The following is a 16,892-nucleotide window of genomic DNA, read 5'->3' as shown; positions in this document are numbered from 1 at the left end:
GGAGAGGGACAAGATGCAGCATCGTTTTGTTTGTTGATCATATATTTTTTGTGTGTAAAACCTGAATCTGTAAAGTAACCAGTAACAAACTGTCACATAAATGTAGGAGAATGACAAGTACAGCGTTTCCCTCTGAAATAGAAGGAACTGAATCCCTCCTAGTAAACGTGGAGTAGAAGCACACAGCTGCATAAAATGGAAATATTAAATTACATGTACCTCATAACTGTAATACTTGAGTAAATGGTTACTTTTCAACATATGGCAATAAGGAGGTTGATCATTTCCACAACTGCAATCATTTACCAGGTTCTTCCTCAGCTTCTCTGACATGAACTGCTCACTGAACCAGCCATTGAAAAATAACTAAATTCATTTACTCAAGTGAAGTACTTGTACTTTAGGCTACATTTGCAGATGAAGATTTTTGATAGAAAATACAGTACTGTGCAAAAGTTTTAGGCACTAAAAGTAAAGTGAGAATGCTTACAAAAATATTGCTATGAATTGTTTAAATTTATCAATTAACTTCTTACAAAGTTGAGTAAACAGCAGAAAGCTAAATGAAATCAATATTTGCTGTGAGCAGCTTCTCCTCGGTTCACTTTAACACAGTTTTTCATGGTGACTTGCAGCCAGGTTGTTGTAACCATCCTGGGGAAAGAATGTTCTTCTGTGGATTTATTATTTAGACCATCTCAGGTGCTTCTTCGTGTAATCCCAGACTGACTCCATGGGGGCCATACCATACCATCTGTTGCAGGACTCATCATTCTTCTTGTTGCTGAAGATAGTTCTTTATGACTCTAGCTGTATGCTTGGGGTCATTGTCATGAATAAATTTGGGACCAATCAGACACCTCCCTGATGGTATTGCATAATGGATAAGAATCTAAACATCTAGGGTGCCTAAAACTTTTGCACAGTACTGTATATAAACTGATAAAATTTTATTTAATTTTATTTTTTGTTCAGTCCCTCAATGCATGGTTCAACATTGATGTTTTTTTCACTTGCGCGGTCTTGCAAGTGGTTTAGAACTTTACTTGCCTGAAGTAAAGTTTTACTTGCCCCTATACACAATGTTTTATTTATTAGCAGTTATCAAATAACAAGTTAACTGTCATGTTTAATCTTTATTTAAGTAAATGAAACTGAACAAGGACACAGAGTGTTATACATGCGAAACAACGAACATCAATGCATATCGAAAATGGACCCATCCCATCCCCTCTTCCTCCCAAGAGATGGACTCGTTAACTATGAGTGAGTGAGTGAGTGAGTGAGGGAGTGAAAGTACAGGCTAAACAGCAGATTCTTCGCATCTAAAAAACTAATGAAACCATACAAATACAAATCTTAATTACCCCTAACATGCTCCATGCTGTTTGCCCTGCTGACAGCTGTCTTTGTACAACACACTCAGCACTGAAAGTGGCAAATGCTGGCCCCTCAATGCTAATGTATAGCAGTTTCCACAGCATTTCAACTGAAAGGTTGCTCCGACAATCCATTTTAATGCACTTCATGGCACTGAAGCAGCACTCACAGGCAGCGGTGGATAGTAGGAGCACGAGGATCAGCTCAACCACCATCAGCAGGTTGTGGAAGCTCTGCAGCCTTTCAGAGTCTGTTAGAAAGTCTGCCCATACATTGCTTTGTTGGACCTGGGGCAGCGCTTTGATCAACACTTTTGCGCTTGGCCACTTCTGGTGCCTTGCTTGACCTGTCATAGCCCACCCTGTCCAGTACGTCAGTATTGTATGTGATATGCTATTGTATGTAGCTTTGTATTTTATATAATGTGCCCTGTGTGTTTTTTGCTTTGTACTGTTTTTCAATGTGCTGTTATATGTTTTAATTGTAAGGGACTGCTGTACATCAAATGTTAACATTTATGTTTAATACTGTACATAGTCCCAATAAACACGATACAACAGTAAAGTGTTTCTGTGATGAGATGGAGATGGTGTGCTCTGTAACTGGCCAGGTCTGCATCCTCCACTCCCTCAGGTCCACCAACATTGCAGACGCCTGAAGAATCTTGTTACTCTCCAGGTTGTTGAAACGGTTCCTCACCATTTTGATGACTGCATTAAGGAGCTGGCTCTTCAAACTATCAACATAAAATTAAATTTTAAATTGTTTCTTTCAAAGGCAGTGACAATGTGCAATTAAGACATGTCACTCAGTGAACAGGATTGAGTGAGCCCTTTTATGAACAACAGGATAACTGAATTATAACACAACTACAACTAATGTTCTTATTTTTCCCTTTTCATTTGCGACCTGTCGTAGCTATCCCTGCTCTCCTGGCTAAAGCTCTGGAGCTGCACTGCATGGAAATGGCTCTCTGCGGAGTCTTGAAGAAAGTCTTCAAGGCTCTCTCTAGTTGTTGAGAGCATGCTCATGAGCATGAGCCGTGCGATCTCAAAGACCTGTAAGGTGTTGGGGAGTGTAACACTGTCCTTCAGACTTAGTCTAAGCTTCAGACTTAGACCGCAAAGAATATCAATGTCACTATTAGACTTAGTAACACTGAACTAATCAGTCAAAACAATACAGAGAAAAAAACACACAAAAAATGACCAGCTCAAAATTTTCAGGATATCCTGGACCAGGACCACATACAGGAGGCAGCTGTGGTCCTTCAAGATCTGGACTAACTGCTTGGTTCTGCTGATCACGTCTGCACTGGAAGATCTGGGCAAAGCACACACATCACAGTTGTTCAATAATGAGAATATAACCCAGTAATGCTAATGCAAATTGAAAAACAGGTGAATCTTTGCCACAACAATGACTTGGCTGGTTTCAGTGGTGTTCTCCACATGTGCCAACACCAAGCATTGTAGTTCATGAGGACATGAAGAACATGCGGGAGCCACCTTGTTCCCCCCAGATTGGTTTGCTTCCAGATCTTCTGCTGGAGGATCCCACTTAGTGCTTTGAGCTCTCTCCAGGCTTTGTCAAGTAGCGGGACTGTTTGTAGAGGCCTTTGAGGAGCTCAGTCACCTGTATGAAGAGAAGGACAAATTAGTATAGGCAATAAAACATCACTGGGTTAAACATACATTAATTTAAAATTAATTCACGCAGTTACACTTTGTTCCTCTCTCTCTTATATATTCTTTTATCTCTCTCTCTTATCCATGGCTACCAGTTCTAGTCCACGTTCAAAAACAGACCATCACTGAGGCTCCGTTGGATCCGAAGCCAACTTCTGCTTCCGCTCTGGGAGGCCAACTTTCTGAAATACTGCTTACAGAGTGACAAGTTTATTATGTCCATTTTTTAAACTACTATCAAACATCTATTTACGAAATAACAACAAAATTTCATCAACAAATGTTTCTTCAAACGAGTTTTAAACTTAACTCATCAGCATTAAGAGCTGCACACTGTCCGACAGCAGTGGCATGGTGGAGTTTTTTTACTGCCAAGAACACATTCTTTGGCTCCCACATCTTTCAGCATCCTGACATAAAACTCCCTCAAGGTCACGGATGCTCACATCAGTGGCGGAGTCTGCCAGGACACTGAGGAACTTGGCAGCCCTTACGTCCTCCAAGAATGGTTCCCAAAGGTCGTCAAATACGACCATGGAAACCCTTAATAGAGACGAATGAATTTCATAAATCATAATAGAATTCCCTGTCTGTCACTCACAACATTTAATCAAAATTCATTCAGCCACCTTTGTTTTTAAATCATAGCCATACAATATTTATAGAATAGTACAGATGTTGACCAGGTCTAAGCCCCCGCCCTGCCCTTTTTCTGTCTTTTAATTATTTATGTGAGTACCATGTATATATCGTGTTGTTTAAGGCCCATTACCTTTTCATGGTTTTGATTAGGGCTGGGCGATATGGCAAAAAATGATCGATTTGATATTGATAATTATCACTATATATGTCAAATCATTATTTCTTCTTTTTTCTCTAGTTTAAAGGCTGTTTTTTTGCTCCTGAGTGAAAGTTGAAGAAACCAGATGGTTAGTTGTGGTTTTAAATGATTCTTTATGGTCAAAACATGACATACACAACAGCGTGACATTTCACAAATCTGAGGTAGAACATTCAAAACAATTATAATGATAAAATCTTTTTTCAACATCAAAATATGAATGAGTAAAATTAAGTAAAATCCATTTTCCACAACAAAATAAATATCTCAATAGAAAAATGAAGTGCTGCAGTGTGATTCAGCGCACATGTAAGATGTTGCAAAGTTGTTGCATGTCCAATAAGACACAATAACATGAGCATTTAAATTCCAACTAAATTATATAAATGAAAACAACCACAATAAAAAGCCTGCAGATATCATCTCTGTCCAGATGAAGTTGTGACCTGACTGTGCTTCAGCAAGCGTATTGTCATTATTTCCGGTTGCCAGTGTTTCTGTGTTACTGGTAGCATTTTCTCTTAGCTGCCATACAAGCGAGATGCTGTCTGCTCTTGTTAAGGCACTCCAGTGATGCTATTTGGAAACTTGACATGCTGCCTTGCTCTCAAACTGCATGATACATAGTTGGAGTCTCACCCGCATCTTCCAACACCACTGAACTAAACTCCTGTTTTCAGGATAACTGAAATGCTCGCTTGCGCTTCAGCTCATACATTTTTTCTTTACCCACTACCATTTTCTGGCAAGTAACAAGTCTGACAGCAACGCATCACACCTACTCAATGCTTGATTGGCCAACAGCGGATGCCAGTATTCTCTGATGTGTGCAAGGGGAGGGGACTATGCTTTTTTAGTTTTATTTTTTTGCCACTTGCCAAATTGGGCAAGTGAGTTGCTAGATTTACTAGCCTGACATGGCATTTTACTTGCCCTGGGCCGTTGGGCATGCCTTATCGTTGAACCATTCACAGGACTGTTGGGTAATACCCAGTAAGTTAAACGTAGCAATGGACACATTGAGCTGACAGTTTAAACTCACTGTTTTAACAACATGTCCAGTCTATTTATCTTCATTGAAGGTATCACAGTATGATTTCCCTGTGGGTGCCCGAACTCCCTGTGTATTTTTGAAGTATGTCTTCTGGTAAATTCAATTTACAGCCTTGTGGTTGGATGCACATGTTGAGGTTTAAGTGCCGTGTCCTGAAACATGCCGCATATCACAGACGTTTATGGACCCTGCATGAATACTGCTACATGTCACTGATTTTCACACTTAAATGCAAACAAGCTCACACTGGAAATGTGATTGGCGCTTATTAGTCTTTGGAGCCGTTTCTAAACAAACTAACATGACCAAACTCTTCATAATGGAGGAACATGTCAACCAGTGCAGTGGTGTGGCCCATTGATGTGTTTTTTTAAAGGATAGGTTCACAGTTTTGCCCAAATGAACACTGAAGGAAGTTTTCCTCATTGTAATCATTCCTCCTATTCATACTGGTTATTAAAAGATCCCCTTAAAATATGCTGTCAATGGACGTGATGGAGGCCAAAAGCTTATATGAGAATTCAGCAGTCCGGCCACATTTACAGTTTATTTTAGACTATGAGTCACATTCAGCTATATTTAGCAGCAGCACCAAAATTATGAAGCAGAAATGACTGAGAAGACGTCAAACTGACACATACAATGTTTTTTTGTTTACTCGTTAAATCTGACATTTGCAGGCATGCGGCCGAAGTTCATTTTATTCTTATTTGTTCTGCAGTGTGAAAGCTCTTCAGAAGTCTTGATGACAGTAAAGTGTATCAGAATGATTTCAGTTCAGTGTAGGTATTATTAAGTGTGAAATTAAAAACAAAAAGCAGTCGTATCTGCTGCATGTCGTCGTTCACACTGAACAACTTTAGTTTGAAAATTAGATTTTTTTTTTCTCTATTTCTCTGTTTGTGTCACACACACACACACACACACACAAACACACGCCAAGCAATTTCTGAAGCTATTCTCCCAAACCATGACGAAACACTATCTCCCCTAATCCACCTGCTCCGTCCAGACTTCACTTCATCATCATCCGCATGAGAGACTTGGACAAAAAACACTCTGGATGCAAACTGGACGCCCGTCTGAATAAGTCCATCTGAAGAATGTGCTCACTGAGCGGCACTTATGTTATATATGATTATACTGCACTTCAGTTTAATATCTTTAAAAAAACTGTGTGTGTTGGAAAAACTTCAAAAGCTTTATATTTTTGTCCACGCTGGTACATCTCTGACAAAACTCCAAACCAAACTCTGGTAGTTTTTCTTATCTAATCACCGCTGTAGGACCTTTAGTGTTTCTCATCGCGTCTGTTGAAGTTTTTCCATATCCAGCCAACTGCAATTGCCTTAAAGTAAAAGATGAAAAAATAAAGATTTGATTCTGAGTCTGAGTCTAACCACGAGCGACTGGTAATTCAGGGAGGATAGATTGTGAAATGAGAGAGAGAGGGAGAGAGAAGCTGAGGAGCAGAGATGGAGGTGGAAATCAATAAAAGAGAAAAAGAGAGGGGGGGGGGGGAGAAAAAGCTTTTATAGACCCAGAGGCAAAGTCACATCTGCTCCATTTCTCACAGAATCTTAGTTCTACCTAACATTTCCTAAACTTTCAAGAAAATAATGTACATTCTTGTAGATTATGTGTAATTGAAGTGGGAGTTTGGCTGAATTCTATATATCTAAATTTTCCATTGCCAGCACGTTGCTTCTGTTTCAGAGCAGCGGAGGGTAAACATGAATATTATGACCGACATTTCAATTTAAATTGCTGCAACAACTAGTTTATTCTTGATTTCTTGTTTAAATTAATGCCTCCAGGCACTTCTGGGCAGATTGCGATGATTCTGCCGTCGCTGATTTAGTTTGTGTTAGAGCTCTAATGTCGCCTGTCTGATGTTCAAGATTGAATGTTCGATACTTTATTTCCATCTCAACACAGTTGATTAGGATTTTATTTTGTTGTAACTAGAAATCCAAGAGATCATGTGACCACACACTGACAGTCAAAACACTGAAACATAAAATCACTATATGTAAAGAAATAAAACCAGCATTCCCACTGAAAAAGTTTTTTTCCCTGAACCTAACCAAACCTCAGAGTGACTATAATCAATATTTGTACAATAATAATGTCTGAGCTGTCAGTGTGTAATGTGTTGGTCATCGCTCATAGTGATGAACCTACAGAGAATTATCAGCGACTCTGCAGCTCCTCTTGGCTTTACGGAGCTTTATAGTGAGTTTCAGCTCATTGTTTATCTGTCCGGCTGCAGCTTTACTGTTTTGGTTCACTCTCAGCGCTCTCATAGCGTCGTTTTCAGCCACAGCAGGCAGCTTTTATCAGAGAAAAAAGCTCTAAAACGCCACTGTACACTATCTGCTCAGCACCAAACTGCAAACAGACACAGTTAGCTGTAGACTAGCTGGTGAACATAGTGGAGCATTTAGCAGCTAAAGAGCCAGATATTTCCCTCAGGAGTTGGTAGAGAGTAAAAACAGAGCTAAAAGAGAGTGAATATTGGACAGAAACACGACTCCAAATGAAGGATAATGTTGCTCCATAACTACTGGATGTGGAAATAAGCAACTGTTTGCTAACAAGTTTAACATATGAACTTAAAAGCTGATGATACGTCAGTGTTGTGTGAATCATATTTCCAACAGTGATGTGTAACGCTAAACGTTACATTTTGTCATTTAGTTTGGAGGACTTCGGTGCTTCTACTAACCAGCAGGAGTGGATAGGACACGAGTGTGAGATCTGGCAAAATACAATCTGACTTTTTGTTATAATATATGCTCTTAAAGACTAGATTTTTTTTTTTAATGATGTGCCTGTGACTGTTTACAGAGCATTTTTCACCACTTTTGTGACATTTTATAAGCAATATTTGCTCTTATTTTCCAGACATTGATTCAAATCATCTCTCACCTCGGTCTTCTGTCTTGTAACTGAATCCTTCAGCATCTTTATCTCCAGGTTTCACTGTCCAGCTCACTGCTGTCGCCCTTCAGCAGAGACGGCTACTTCATCTTAAAACGGAGCGGCGGTTACACTGAGCTGCTCCCAGGTGTGAATCTTGTTAAGTTTCTGAATGTGAATTGCAACAGAGAAGTCAAATATCTGCTCGGTCAAGCTCTGATTGAGTTAACACAAAAAACACTGATGCTATGAATTCAGATTTAAAGCTGGTTGCGTGTGGATGTACCATTACAGTCTATGCTCTTTAGTGACTGCGTGACTTGTGGGAATACATGTGGGATTGTGTATATATGGATATCTGACTTTGTCTTTTTTTTTTTTTTCCACCACAGTGCCCCCGAGGAGAGGCGGCCCTGCACAGAGACCTTTTTACATGCACCACCTCTCCCGTCTCCAGACACAAGCAACAACCTTACAAGATGTCAGAGTCGATTCATATAACGCTTGAGCGGCGTCCGTTAATCCCACCGACGTCAGCAAACACACCGAGAGTCGGTTTAACATCGGCGAGGGAGAGAGGCCGGGAGGACAAACTGTTCGGACACTGGACACACAAAGTCTCCTTTACATCCACCTGTTCTTAAACAGACACACAGAACTCACTCTTACTGATGAATATTTCATTTCACTTCATCCTCGGTGCTGTTTGTATTCATTGTATTTTACTTGTTACAAAATAGCAACAAGTAGACGATGCATTTTCAACATTTTCTTCTCCTAAATCTCTCTTGCTTTTTTTACTGTGAGGTTTGTTCATATGACTCAGACTCAACAATCTCTCTTACCTGCCCAAACTTGTAGTAAATCTCTGGTTTCAGCCTGATAAAAGTCACCTTGTTCACGAGGATTTCCTAAAATGTCCACACAAGGCAACCTGTTCCACTTAATGTATGGGCAAGTTTTATTCACAAAAATTTTTCCAAAGAGTGAAAAAAAGAATTTAAGGTTGCTGCTGTCAGAAATCAGCACACACATTGATCAGTATCAGTAGTTGTATTAGAGCAGCTGATACAACTGGAAAATATGAATCCATCAGAGCAGCCTCATATAAGCTTCAGATTAACTTTTAAATACATTTATGCACAGAAGGAGGACTGTGGATTTTGTCCCCCATCACTTACGTTTCAAGCACATTTAGAGAGGATCTTCTAATGTTCAGTATGAACAAGAGGAATGATTACAGCCAGGAAAACATGTTTCAGTGTCCATCAGAACAAGTCTTAACATCTGATATTATAACAGTATATATGTGACAGAAAATCACAAAACATTGGAGGTTTTCACTCCTATGATCAGATGTTATAGGTGTTTTATCGCGAAACTATGACAGAATAATATTTGAAATAGGGAATACAATTTCAACTTTCAGTTATCGGTTATTGCATTTTGAGCTGAGCCGACTGGAGAGGCCAATTTTATTGGACTATAGCTGAACTTTTCGTTGCCAAAAAGGTACAAAATGAAGCTTAAAACTATCCCAAAATGATTTTTACCATCCTAATAAAGCAACACTCAATGCAAAATGACAAGCTTTGTCAGACGTCAGACGACAGCTTTATCACACAATTAACAGTCTTTGTCTTGACACCAGTAAATCATTAATCAACCTTAACTGGGTAATTTTACTATTCTCCTGATGTGGTGACCCCTCAGTTTGATTCTGAGCGCTGCACATAATCAGCAGCACCTTTAGTTTTTCAGCAGGATCAGTTCACTGTTGGTTCTGGTCTTTTCAGGGGATTTGCTGATTTAAAAAAAAAAAGATAGCATCCATTTGAAAAAAGATGAGCTCTATCTAAGGTTGTTCTGGATCAGAGCTGTATTGCTACATAAAAGCTCGGGTAAACCCTACCTCACAACAGGTACATCAAGGCAAGCAAGGTCTTATGGATGGATAGATGGACCAGTCAGTCTCTTGTCTTTTTTTTACTGGCTACTAGCGAGCTTTCTGAGGGGGGCTGCTTGAACAAGAAGCTGGAAAACTTCAGGTTAATTTTTTAGCAATAGCTTTTAACTATATACAGTATCTTAAACACATTTAGTTTCTATTGCCAGACACCTGGCAGCGCCTCTGCTGGACAGATGAAACATTTGCATTTACAGACTGGCAGTGAACACCTCAGTCAGTCTGGATCTGTGTTTACTTTATTTACTGAAGGTCATTGTGGAGAGCAGTTTTTCAAAGGAGAAAAGTGTCTGTAAACATCTGGAAAGTGGCGCTGTAAGACTTGAAGTCAGCAAATCTGAGTGCTCTCAGTCCTGCCAAGCTCAAATGTTTATGTTGTGCAGTTTAGATGTGGCTTGATAAATGCTAAATGTGAATGTGACTGTCAACTTTTATGCGACCATTTTGCAACCTTGCTATAACAGAATATTTGGTGAAAATAATAACAAGAAATAAAAACTAAAATCTGATTACATTTATTAAATTATCTGTGGGCCGCATCTAACAATAAATTGGAAACATGTGCGGGGCTGTATTAAATTGTCTGGCGGGATGGATGTGGCCCGTGGGCCAGCAGTTTAAGCCCTCTGGTCTATTTGGTCCTTAATATAGATCCTTATTAACTAAATAACAAAACTGACTCAAGGGGAATTAATTTGCTCAAACTTAAGCCAAATCAAGACAACAATTACTAAGCTCAACAACATTTTAGTTTACATTTGGAAAACAGATTGTGTCTTTAAAAACATTTACTAGGACAGTAATTCATCTATATACAGCTGTAAATTAGACCTTACTAGTCTCCTGTGCTGCTTCTGTGTGTTTCTCTTTCCTCCTTAAAGCATTTGGCTGGTGATTTTTGATATTTTTCTTATTGTCAACAAATGTCCTGTGAAGAGCCAAACCAGCAATGAACTATTCTACTAAAAAGTATTCTGCGTGTATCCAAAGTCTGAAATATCTCATTCCTCTGTGTCGTAGACCTCTGTTGTTTTCCAAAACCTATTAAAAACACATCAATGAGCCACATCGCTGCACTGGGTGACATGTTCCTTCCGTCATTAATGCAGGAACACAAGACTGAATGTACAACAATTGTAAAAATCCATTTGAGACGAGCGCTATAACCATGTATCACCACTAGGGTGCACTGAAGCACCAATGCTCAGCTCAGCAAAAATGGACAATTTAATACTGTTAAAGCAATAAGATGACGCAAATCAATGAATCTGAATTCTATGTGGGTTTATTATCAACAATATTAAAATGTAAACACCAGCAAACCCACACAAAGCAATGTTTAAACAAAAAGATAAGATATGACACATGTTCCAGTAAGAAACGGCAGCTAGAGGCAGTGATAATGCTAACACAGACTACACAAAGTTAACTTTACAGGTAGTGAAAACGTAGCTGAGTGTGTCCCAAACTGTCAACCAGCAGCCCGGGGTTAAAGGAACAGAAGCTTCCTTCATGCAAGTAACGTTAGCATGAAAACAACATTAACATGAAAACAATAAAGTAACGTTAGCATAAAAACGACAAAGTAATCTTTGCATATAATTCCTGCTGTCTGACTGCTGTACAGGACAGACATTCATAACAGTCTTAACGTTAGCACTCTAAAAAACTGAAAATCCGCCTGCTCACATCTCACCGATGTTGTTGCAGAAACCTGTGTGTCTATAGGCTACCAATAAAAATGGGTGTGTCCAGAGCACAGAGAGCAACCAATTAGAGAGCATCCTCAGGTCAGCTGCTTGCCAAAAGTTGATAGAGGTAAATACACACTCATTTAGCTGGCACCCTCACACAGGACATGTGCGTATTACACTAAAATAACCAAATACAATTTGAATTTTTTTTTTTTTTAATAAATGCTGGCATGACTGCAAGACAGAGAGAGAATAAACATTTTTTATTTCATAGTTATTTCATTATTATATTTTATTAATTTATGGTTAACATAATAGCCTTCTCTGGATAATTGGAACAGGGCGGTGCCTCACATTAACCAGCCGCCACTGCTGATATCTGCTCTGGTGAGAGAGAAAGAGAAGCGATGTGCTGAAACAGCTTCTGCAGGAGACGTTTCCAAATAAAAATGATAGAATGTAGTTCTCTTCTTCTTGCTACTTTCTCATATTGTATGGAGAGATGTGTAATATTTATCCCCTGCAATAATAAACTGCAACAGACTGTTTTACGGTAGAGCAAGCGGCACGAGAATAAAGCAAATCTCCACAGTCACACATAATGTTTGACTGTACAATCATCATCATTTTTCTGTCCTCGGGACAGAAACATCCATTTCAATACTGGAAATCCACTTTTATCTTTCTGTGCTAGTTGCTCCACATGTTGTTTAAACACCAGACCGCTATCAAGCCAAATTCGCTGGTATTTATAAGGTATTGTCCGATCTTATGAATAATTTTCAGTACTGTTAAGTGTGTGGGTGGCAGATAGAAGCAAACTGGAATATGGGTTTGTGAAAATAAACCACATTTTGTCTTCTTGGCATTCAGTACAAATACTTTCCAACACTTTTACTGCTGACTGACTCAGACAGACTCCCTATAAACAGACTGGAAGAAACTTGCTATGCTAGCATTTAGGCTACCCATAATACAACACTCTCTGAAGGAGCTGGTGTTACAGCAGTAATCTCTTCATTGAAAAAGAATATCTGATGTTGTGAACATGCAAATGTCTAGTCTTCGAATGTTAGATGACCCCCACTTTTTCAAATTTAGAATTGTCTTATATTTGAACCTATGTGATATTAATAATAGCAGCAGTAGTAATGGATGGTTTGACTCTCCCACAGTCCACATATTATGTTAAATTCTGCGGAAAACTGCTGCTTTTCAGCAATAAATACACAACTTTACTTCAAGCTTTCAGACCTGTATAACGTCACTGATCACTCAGCAACTCAGTTGTTTCAAATAATTTTTGCTCCTGTATGCTTTAATGAGTAGCTTCTCCTCTAGGAGGCCCTCCGTCCCCTCGTCTTGTTGTGTTTACAGCTTTGCAGAGATAAAGACAGAGAAATGAGTCATGCTGGTGTTTTGGCTCGAGGGCCCTGGAGCCATCGGAGCAAATGGCCTTTCATCCAGCTCCAAACACATCCATCTTGTCTAATGACTTTACCAACTGTGACTTGTTTTCAACAGGTGAGCTGTTCTGAGCATGAAAGAGAGAGTCAGGACCAGTCCGCAGATGCAGCAACAGCAAGGAGATGGAGTATGAGAAGAGAGGATGAGGATACAGAAGAGGAGAAGGTGAAGAGTGTGAGAGGAAAAAACAAGAGTAGAGAGAGGTAAGAGAGTGTAAAAGAGAAAGAAAAACATGAGCAAAGGGAGATTTTTGGAGAAGAAGCAGGACAAAGATCAGCTAGAATAGGAGCATGCAAAAAAGGAAATCAAAAGGTGATGAAAGGAAGAGAAAGGAGAGGAAACATTTTGAATTAAATGAAAAAAATGTGATGAGAAGTAAGAAGAAAGAAAGGAATGTGAATGGGAAATGAACAGGAAGAAAACAAGAGGAGAGACATCTTTACACATGGGGAGCTGGTCTGTAATAGTAATAGACATGGACATTCAGCGGAACAAAGTGTGAACAAAGGAAAGAGTTATATGTGAGGCAAAGATACTGTGTGAGGGGAAGAAGAGTCAAAAATTGTCCTTCCTGGAGTCATAACATGCAGACATGAAACACATATTGATATCATTCAGTGACTTAAACTTCCTGCGGATATCATTATCTGTGATGTCCATCGCCAATAAACCTCCATAAATCCACTGAAGAGATCAGAGAAATAAGAGGCTTCAGAACTTGTCTGAGAATCACATCACATTTTTAAAAATTTAACATTTTAATTGATCCACTTTATACTTTTATCTAAATGCATTTTTACACAACTGATTTTACTTTTACTTCAAGAAAATTTGTTGAAAGGGGACATGTTCTGTTTTTTTTGTGATTTTCTTTTTGTGAGTTATGATGTCGGATGTTAAAGATCCAAAACTTGAGGTGAATGTATGTAGAAATGCTCCCAGCAGCTGCTCTGATTGCTTCGTTTGCAAAGTTTTTTTTCACTTTTACTCTTTACAAATATCCAATCTGCAGCCTTGGTTGCTAAGGTTGTTGCTAAGGTTCTTCCATGTGTTGTTCTGTCCATTCTCATATTTCGGATCTGAGTCAGCTCCAACATGTACGGATGGATTTGAGAAATTGACATTTGCAGTAAAGAAGAAAAAAAAAAAAAAGAAGTGAAATTCTGCTACTATAGTTTGTTTATGTAGCCTCCGGAAAAATAAATAAAAATAAATAAATTAACAAAATAAATGTAAAAATGGAAATGTGCATAATATGTGTCTTTTATAGTAAAAGTACTTATATTTTAGAAAAAATATCCTCTCCATCTCTGGTGAAAAGATGCACAAATCATGATTAAACTCAGGATGAACTGCCACATAAAAACAATCCATGACATGTAGTTTAGTTTAGTTTTAGTTTAATTTTCTCTGACGTCACCGGGGAGGTGAGAACATGTTCACCGGCCCGGCCCTGGTGCATTACAGGTCACTCCTGTCCCCGCTGTGACACAGTCAATGATTGTGCCAATAAAACGACCCTGAGACAAACAACATGTTCCCAAGAGGTGGAGGCATAATGGCAACAAAGTGTGTGTTCATGGGTTATGTGTGTGTGTGTCCATAGTATCTTTTGTGTTTGTGTGTTTTGATGTCTGTTATTGTGTGTGTGTGTGTGTGTGTGTGAGTGTGAGCACGCACATGTTATTGACCAGCTCCTGACAGACAAAGACTGATGGGTGAACTGATGGATGAAGACAGTGGAGAGCAGGATGGAAGGATGTTGGGCGAGGAGAAGTCTGTCAACACTTCATGACGATGTGCAACTTCAGCTGCCACTTCCTTCATATCATTATATCAACTGCTTATACTGTATGTAAATATACACAAATACACAATAAATGCTTAGATTACATTACATTACAAGACGCTTTCAAATTCATAAGAGAAATTCAACTTTATGTTTGCATTTTGACATTTGTTTAGATAAGAGAGGAGCTGATAAAACTGTTGTTACAGTCATCTGAGTCACCTTTACTTATTACTGTGTCCCCTTTAATCTTTATTTTTGATTTACAGTTAATATTCTCTGAGGACAGGACGTGTCAGGAGATGTCAGGGGACGGTTTAAAGCTCGTTCTCCTTAACTCAGCTGATGACAGAGTCATTAGTCAACTCACTTCACTATAACTGTCTGTCTTTATATACTTGGCACGGCACCTGCTGCCACAGTTGTAAATAATAAGGGAGTTCCTCTTTTAATATGGATAATAATACAGTAATTTACATAGCGTTTCAAATTCTTTGGTCTGATCTTCATCATAGTGTATAAAATGCTGTGTTTTTTCACAATGGAGATTCTTTAACTTTAGCACCAAGATCAAACTTCTGACATCAAATCTGTCTGGGTTTAACTGTTAATATCATCTACATATTCAAATTTGGTCATTTATGTACTATTATAATTTAAATTTACACTGAAAAAAAATGACATGATCAAGTATAAATGTACGTAAACATGCCAGCATGCACACCAAGATCAGTCTTTTGCAGGCGATGTTGACAGACATTTGTCCCACAATCCATCACACTACAGAAACGGAGGGAGGTCAAGGGGCTGGAAATATGTGATGGTGCAATATATGGAGAAAAGTGTAAAATGTTGCAGTTTGATATTCTGCAAAATTAAGAACAGATCAACTTTTTTCATGTAAATCATAACATGTCCCTAGTATATTAAAAATAATGAGTTTAGTGGTTTATCTGAAACAGATTGACAGATTGTGCAGCTAATTAAGGCGGTGAAGAGTGTTTTACTTGATTCGGTGTAATAAGTTTGGAGAAGGTCATGTCCTTCAACATTTCAGTCAGTATTTCTCTGAGTGAAGGAATAATGACTGTAACAAACTACAGCACATTATAAACAGTGACATACATCTGTATACATTTTATTGTTATCAAAGAGTTTAGTTTTATGTGTGTTTTATGGATTGTCATTAATGTTTTAGCTTTAAGTATTGTTTTTTACCTTTTGTACTGTTTTCCCCTGTACGCACCTCTGACCAAACAAATTTCCCCTTTTTGGTAATGAAAATTAGATTTGAATTATTTCTTTATTTACCACTACAGTATTTATGCTTCCAGATGTTTCCTGATATATGAGACCACACACACTCACACTCATAACAACTTAGTGTTTATCCTCTATAAAAACACATAATCTTAGCTCTTACAGACTCTTAACCATCTGTCTGCAGCGATTAAATGAAGTGACAAACACTCAGACACATTCGTGCTCAACAAGCACGCACAAGACGGATATTTTAATATATCTTAATGTATGGCTTACCACAGATCAGGATCATAAACATCCATAAGAATCATCTGTTCCCATATTAACTCCCATATGCTGCTGTTGAAAAGAAGAAGATCCTCATTTACATTTAAATTCCTGCCAGTGTGTCTCCACCCTGAACTACAGTAAAAAAAAGACACACCGCCGTGCTGACAGACAGGCAACCAAATAAAATAAAAAATTGTACCGTAATCGCCCGCTTATATTAAATAAACAGACATTTCTGCCCTCTTTCTTTATTGAACAAACTGAGCGACACACCTGCTCCCTGTCTGATAGGCGTGTTAATGTGCACCTGAGCTGGTATTGCTTTAATAAACAGGTCTTAAATCCTGTCATGTCCATAAAATGGAGAGAGGAAGCGTGCATGATTTCATATTTCTGACTCAGGTGTGAAGATTTAGATGAATCACATGTCGTATGTCACTCTCACACACACACACACACACACTCTGCTCAGGTGATTGATTGGACTCAAGTGAGGCTGATGATGATGTCATAAGCTGGACAGATACTTTTATTCATCTTAAAACTCACGCTGCACAT

The 16,892-nt window shown here is 38.7% G+C and overlaps 1 long non-coding RNA gene across 1 annotated transcript; it reads right to left on the bottom strand.

Annotated features, from left to right (window-relative positions):
• Nucleotides 1–1,116: 1,116 nt before the first annotated feature.
• On the bottom strand, nt 1,117–8,452 carry LOC121881862. Its single transcript, XR_006091940.1, has 4 exons — nt 8,362–8,452; nt 7,895–8,053; nt 2,889–3,015; nt 1,117–2,703 (listed from the first exon to the last, which is right to left on the bottom strand). It is a non-coding gene; the product is annotated as an uncharacterized LOC121881862 (long non-coding RNA).
• Nucleotides 8,453–16,892: the final 8,440 nt, after the last annotated feature.

This window comes from Thunnus maccoyii, chromosome 17 (assembly GCF_910596095.1).
Source record: "Thunnus maccoyii chromosome 17, fThuMac1.1, whole genome shotgun sequence".
Classification (NCBI taxonomy): Eukaryota; Metazoa; Chordata; class Actinopteri; order Scombriformes; family Scombridae; genus Thunnus; species Thunnus maccoyii.
This window is presented reverse-complemented; position numbering and strand designations above follow the sequence as displayed.